We start from the raw sequence: 7,866 nt of genomic DNA, 5'->3' as shown, positions 1-7,866 counted from the left end.
AACATGGGATAATGGGGAAATAGGTCGTGGGTAATGGGGCTGTGTTTTGTTTTTTTATTTTTCAGATTTTTTTTGATTTTATAAGACTTAAAAAAAAAAATTCTCCCAGTCGGGCCCTGAGCGATCGCTCAGCAGAGCTGAGCGGGCGCTCAGGGGTCTACTGGGAAAAAAATTTCCTTGCCCTGTTTTTTTGATTTTTTTGTGGTTTTGGATAGGTTACTAACTTTTAAGTGTTCCTGTAACAACAAATCATGGGTTGCCTCCCAAGAAGCGCTTCTTTTTCGTCATTAGCTTGACGTAGCGTACCTTAATCAAGTTGATAATAAAATGACACTAACCACTTCCCGGTTTACCGTGTCCCCATAGTAATGCTTCAAACGCTGACCATTAACCTTGAAATCTTGGTCCGGATCATTCACAAAAATCTCCACCGCTCCATGTGGAAACACAGTTTTGACAATAAAAGGTCCAGACCACCTTGATTTCAACTTCCCAGGAAAAAGTCGGAGACGAGAGTTGAATAAAAGACTTGCTGTCCCGGCACAAATGACTTAGGATATAACTTCCTGTCGTGCCACCTTTTTACTTTTTCCGTGTACATTTTGTTATTCTCGTATGCTTGGAGTCGAAATTCATCAAGTTCATTTAGCTGAAACATTTGCTTCTTTCCAGCTGCATCTAGATCCAGGTTCAACTTCTTCAATGCCCAATAAGCCTTATGCTCAAGCTCTGCAGGTAAATGACATCCCTTACCAAACACAAGTTGAAATGGGGACATCCCAAGTGGAGTCTTATATGCTGTTCTGTAAGCCCAAACAGCCTCATCGAGCTTTAAAGACCAATCCTTCCTTGACGGACAAACGACCTTCTCTAAAATGCGCTTGATTTCTCTATTAGACACTTCCGCTTGACCATTCGTTTGCGGATGATAGGCAGTAGCAACACGATGATTCACATTGTAGCGCTGCATCATAGAAGTGAACTTACGGTTGTAGAAATGCGACCCTTCATCACTTATGATTACTCGTGGCGTTCCAAACCTTGTAAAAATCTGCTTATGAAGAAAATTCAACACTACCTTTGCATCATTCGTCGACAGAGCTTTGACTTCTACCCATTTTGAGACATAATCGACTGTCAGCAAGATAAACTGATTATTGGAGGACGAGATAAATGGCCCCATGAAATCGGTTCCCCAAACATCAAAGACCTCGACTTCAAGCATCACATTTAACGACATCTCATCCTTTCTTGTAAGATTTCCCACTCTTTGGCAACGATCACACTTTAAAACGAATTGATGAGCATCCTTAAACAACGTAGGCCAGAAAAAACCTGCTTGCAGAATACGAGCTACCGTCTTCTCACCACCATAATGTCCACCATAAACTGTGGAGTGGTAGTCTCGTAATATCCCCTCCATATCACAGAATGGGATACATCTCCTGATGATCTGGTCAGCTCCCTGTCTAAACAAATACGGTTCATCCCACATATACCACTTCACCTCATGCATAAACTTCTTCTTTTGAGCTGTATTCAAATTAGGAGGCATTATATTGCTGACAAGATAATTCACAATATCTGCGAACTATGGCTCTTCCTCCTAAACTGCGAACAACTGCTCATCCGGAAAAGATTCGTTGATCAAAGTCTTATCATATGAAGTAGACTCGGGATTCTCCAGTCTAGAGAGATGGTCAGCTACTTGATTCTCAGTACCTTTTCGATCCTTGATCTCTAACTCAAATTCCTATAGCAAGAGCACCCAACGAATGAGTCTGGGCTTCGAATCCTTCTTGGAAACCAAATAGCGAATGGCCGCATGATCAGTGAACACTGTCACCTTTGTCCCGAGCAAATAAAATCGAATTTTTTTGAAACCAAAGACTATAGTCAAGATCTCCTTCTCAGTAGTGGTGTAGTTCATTTGAGCTCCATTTAAGGTCTTGCTAGCATAGTAGACCACATGAAAGAGATTATTCTTGCGCTGCCTAAGAACTGCGCCCACCGCATAATCGTTCACATCACACATTATCTCAAAAGGCTCTGTCCAGTCAGGTGCTGTAATAACTGGTACAGTTATCAAACTCTTCTTGAGAGTCTCGAATGTCGTCAAGCAATCATCATCAAATTTGAAAGGCACATCCTTCTCAAGCAAGTTGCACAACGACTTGGATATCTTCAAAAAGTCCTTGATGAAATGCCTATAAAAACCCGCATGACCAAGAAAACTACGGATTCCTTTCACAGAAATAGGTGGTGGAAGATTTTTAATGACTCCCACCTTGGCTTTGTCCACCTCGAGACCCTTACTAGAGACCTTATGCCCAAGAATAATGCCTTCACGCACCATAAAGTGACATTTTTCCCAATTGAGCACCAAATTAGTTTCCACACACCTTTTGAGTACTACACAAAGATTATTCAAACATTCATCATACGAATGTCCAAAGACGGAGAAGTCGTCCATGAACACCTCGACATTATTTCCAATCATATCAGAGAATATAGCCATCATACATCTCTGAAAAGTGGACGGTGCGCCACATAAGCCAAACGAAACTCTGTGAAAAGCAAACGTGCCAAATGGACAAGTGAAGGTAGTCTTTTCTTGATCCTCTGGTGCAATACATATCTGATTATACCCCGAATAACCATCCAGAAGACAATAATACTCGTGACCGGCCAGCCTGTCAAGCATCTGATCAATAAATGGAAGAGGGAAGTGATCCTTCCTCGTGGCCTTGTTCAACTTTCTATAGTCCATGCATACCCTCAATCCTGTGACTGTTCGAGTGGGGATGAGCTCGTTCTTCTCATTTGCTACCACAGTAATACCTCCTTTCTTAGGTACACATTGCACGGGGCTCACCCAAGAACTGTCAGAAATAGGATAAATGATTCCTGCATCCAGCCATTTCAGAATTTCTTTCTTCACCACTTCTTTCATGATAGGATTAAGTCTGCGTTGTTGCTCAATAGTCGGCTTACTACCCTCCTCTAGCAGAATCTTATGCATGCAGTATGAAGGGCTTATCCCCTTGATGTCTGCTATAGTCCATCCGATAGCCGATTTGAATTCTCTCAAGATCCTCAAGAGCTTGCCCTCCTTACTACCTGAAAGGTCAGATGCAATAAGAACAGGTAGAGTAGATGCATCACCTAAAAAAGCATACCTCAAGTGTTCAGGCAATGGTTTAAGTTCCAAGGTAGGTGCTTCCTCAATAGATGGTTTGAGCTTTCCTTCAGCATTTTTGAGGTCTGAAGTACCAAGAGATTCAAATGGCATGTCTAGCTTTCGCCTCCAAGGAGAAGCATTTAGATATTGTAGTTGCTCATTGCCATCCTCATCATCACTGTCAAAATCCCCCACTAAGGCTTTCTCTAATGCATCAGACATTAGCATATAATCAAGTTCTGAAGTAACCGCAGAATCAATCAAATCCACTTTTAAGCACTCCTCATCTTCTGTAGGGAATTTCATCGCTTTGAATACATTGAATGTCACATCCTGATCCCGCACCCTCATAACAAGTTCACCTTCCTGCACATCTATCAAGGTACGACATGTAGCCAAGAAAGGTCTCCCCAAGATTATGGGAATCTTCTTATCTTCCTCGAAATCCAGAATAACAAAGTCTGCAGGAAAGAAGAGCTTATCCACCTTTACTAGCACATCCTCCACTATGCCTCGTGGTATGTAATAGAACGATCAGCCAATTGTAGAGACATGTAGGTGGGCTTTGGATCAGGTAAATTCAACTTTTTGAAGATCAACAACGGCATCAGATTGATGCTTGCTCCCAAATCACAGAGGCACTTGTCAAAAGACAACTTGCCAATGGTGCAAGGAATGGTGAAGCTACCTGGATCTTTAAGCTTTGGAGGTAACTTTTGTTGTAGCACAGCACTGCATTCTTCCGTTAAAGCAACGGTCTCCAGGTTATCCAGTTTCACCTTCCTTGAAAGAATACTCTTCATAAATTTCGCATAACTAGGCATTTACTCTAGAGCCTCAGCGAAAGGTATATTAATGTGGAGTTTCTTGAACACCTCTAGAAACTTACCGAACTGCTTATCCAGCTTTTGTTATTGCAATCTCTTAGGGAAAGGTGGTGGAGGATAGAGCTGTTTCTCCCCTGTATTACCCTCTGGCAGAGTGTGTACAACAGTAGTCTTCCTTGGTTCCGCCGCTTTCTCCTTTTGCTTAGCTTTTTCATTACCAACTTCAACTTCTTCTTCTTTTGCTTTTTCAGCATCAACAACTTTTCCAGACCTTAAGGTAATAGCCTTGACTTGCTCTTTAGCTTCCTTCCTACCTGGCACTTCAGTATCACTGGAAAGTGTGCCAGGTTGACGATTGAGCACATCATTGGCTATTTGACCGATTTGATTTTCCAAGGTCATGATAGAGACCGCCTGACTTTTGTACAACAACTTAAGTTCCTCAAAATCAGCACTAGAGGGTGGAGCTGCAACTCCTTCTTGAGGATATGATTGCCTTTGAGCATAATACTGTGGTTGCTGGAATCCAGGTGGATTGAACTGTTTACTTATGCCTTGCTGATATGGTTGCTGAATAGCATTCTGATTATTACTCCAGCTGAAATTTGGATGATTTCTGTTGTTAGGATGATAAGTAGCTGGCACAGGCTGCTGCGGTCGCTGATAATTGTTCACATACTAAACAGATTCATTAACAAGAGAACACTGATCTGTAGCATGAGAACCTGCACAAAGCTCACATACCATAGCTATCTGATTGACTCCATAGGTGGCTAGAGAATCGACCTTCATAGACAGCGCTTGGAGCTGCGCTGCAATAGCTGTAGCTGCATCAACTTCCAGAATACCTGCTACCTTCCCAGGCATCATCCTTTGAGTTGGGTTTTGATGCTCATTTGTAGCCATAGTCTCAATAAGATTATAAGCCTCAGTATAGCTTTTGGCCCACAAGGCGCCTCCAGCTGCTGCATCAAGCATAGGCCGAGATTAGCCCCCAAACCATTATAAAAACCACTGATCACCATCCAATCAGGCATTCCATGATGTGGACACTTTCTCAACATTTCCATGTAGCGCTCCCAAGCTTCGCACATAGATTCTGAAGGTTACTGCGCAAACTGAGTTAGAGCACTCCTCATAGCCGCAGACTTTGCCATTGGATAAAACTTCACCAGAAACTTTTACGCAAGATCTTGCCAAGTAGTGATAGACCCAGCTGGTTCAGAATGTAACCAATCCTTAGCTTTATCCCTCAGTGAGAATGGGAAAAGCCTCAGCTTGATAGCCTCATCAGTCACACCATTATATTTGAAAGTACTACGGATCTCGACAAAATTCCTTATGTGCATGTTGGGGTCTTCAGTCGCAGCACCTCCGAAAGAAACAAAATTCTGCACCATCTGAATAGTGCCCGGCTTGATTTCAAAGTTATTGGCCTCAATAGCCGGGTGCATGATGCTAGACTGAATATCATCAATTTTAGGCCGAGAAAAGTCCATAAGAGCTGGATCTGCAGGAACTATACGATCACCCATGATTACTGGCTCTTTCTGCTCACTTCCTGAATCCGAATCTTTAAATTCTATCTTCTCCGGAATATCAAGAACTTCGTCTGTCTCCTCAGCCGTATCTAAAGTTCTCTTGCGAGTACGAGAACGTGTTTGCATAAACGCTCGCTAAGGTACTTGAAACACAACCAGAAACAATAAGTAACACGCCTTAATCACTGAGTCCTAATGACCACTAATGGCAAGTACATAAACTAAACAAATACGCTGAGTCCCCGGCAGCGGCGCCAAAAACTTGTTAGGGCGAAAACACGCGCTAATAATACATGCAAGTATACGCATTCGCAAGTAATATAGAATACTTTCTAGTTCGTTCCCACAGAGACTCAGACTAATTATGTTCAATTACACTCACTCACCGATGTATGATTACTTCTCAATGTTAAAACAATAACACTTAGATTTGATTAACTAATTATTAACTACAATTAACTACGAGAATTAAGCACTTAATTAACACTTGAATTAACAATATTAAAACACACATGAGATCACAACTTCATTACTACTTCCTTCAATAGTCATTCTTATTACCCTTAGCATGCAACAGTGATGATATTAATCGAACAACACGAAACTGATAAAAGCCAACTTTCATTGTACTAATACCATTCTACCAAACATCCACAATTAAGATAGAAGTTGAATAGGCATCAATTATGTTGAGTCCCTATATGTCTACAGGAAATTGACAACATAACGATTTAAGCACAAGTTATTCATTTTGATTACATAGGGCGAATAAAACGATTAGTGTTACCCACTAATCATGCATACTCATACATGAACCTATGCTAGCATGGCAAGTTCTAAATCTCAAGATCCACCGTCGCTTCACAAGAGATTAACACCCTATCTTATATGTTCGCGACGCACATAAGACGAATAAGCACAACTAATACTAGATATCATACAATCATCACACACTAAGGTATTAAACAACTAACTAAAGAATTCCATAGTAAATCCTTTACGACCCCATGATCACGATTAGCCCATGCTAGCACTCATCGTCATCATGAGTTCATATGAAAACATGATAATAACACACGAGAATAGTAACTAAAACTACTTATATTAACCCATAGTACGTCACAAGAGTAAATAGGTTCAAAGTAAAGAAAACTAGCATCCAACGTTACAACGAAATAAAAAATCACAAGAAAATATGCTTCCTCTTCGTTGCGGTGTGCTAAAACGGTCTTCTTCCTTATCTCCTCGCTCTTCGATTAATACTATGATCCAACCTTTTTGAAACGTCTCTAAAAACTACTTATATAGGAATCCCATAATACCCTCAGAAGTTGGAAGTTAAACAGAACTAGGAGTCTGAAATAATAATTCTAATTTTCCGTCCCTGAGCGGCTGCTCAGCATTCCTAAGCGGGCGCTCAGCTTCCTGAGCGGTCGCTCAGCAGAGCTTCAATGACTGTGTGGGAGAATTTGGTGTATCAGGTGCTTCAATTATGAGAGATTTTGGTTGTGACTCCACATTTATTGGAGCCACATCAACCTGACTTTGAGAAGGTGCAGTGACTGGGTCTTTTGTACCAGTTTACATAGTGTGTGAGCCCTGTGCATCCCCAAGGTTTTTTGATCTTTTCTTTCTAGCATAGGTTTATGGTGAGCTAGTGTCCCTACCACTCTTAGCCTGTGCTCCTGGTTGGGAGCTTGTTTCAATGGTAACATCCTTTTAGGATGATGAAACCAGTATTGAGCTAATATCCTTATTAACAACCACAGTTTGTTGGGAAACTGTGGTGTGGCTAGGTTTGGGTACAATCTTCTCACCAGCCTTATCCTTAGGGCTTCTTTGATTTTCACCCTGTCCCTCATCTTTCTTATCCTCCTTCACACTCCGCTCTTTAGGTTTAGTAGATTTTACAACTGATTTCTTTTGAAAGAAATCAGAGGGGGCTTTCTTAGCTTTGGATTTAGGAACTTTTGTTGGTTTGGTAGCTTGGGTAGGCAACTGTTGTGTCATTGACACAGTTGTCATAGCTACACTAGAAAGCAAAGAAATTTGTGAGGTTGGAAGAGTGGAGACAAAAGAAATTACCTTACTTACCTGAGGTCCCTCCATTACTGGAAAGTAGTATAAGGGACCTCCTTGTGATGGTTTGCTCTGTTTAAATCTATAATGATCCTTCTTTCTTAAAACCCAACAATTTAACTTATTGGTTGGGTTCTCAATCACAATATCTTCAATAAGAAGTTAGCAAGCATCATAAAGAATCTAGCATAATAGACACTCTTACCTCTCTTATTAATCTCTCCTAACCAAAGCCTAA

Source organism: Apium graveolens, chromosome 5, assembly GCF_009905375.1.
Source record: "Apium graveolens cultivar Ventura chromosome 5, ASM990537v1, whole genome shotgun sequence".
Taxonomy (NCBI): Eukaryota; Viridiplantae; Streptophyta; class Magnoliopsida; order Apiales; family Apiaceae; genus Apium; species Apium graveolens.
This window is presented reverse-complemented; position numbering follows the sequence as displayed.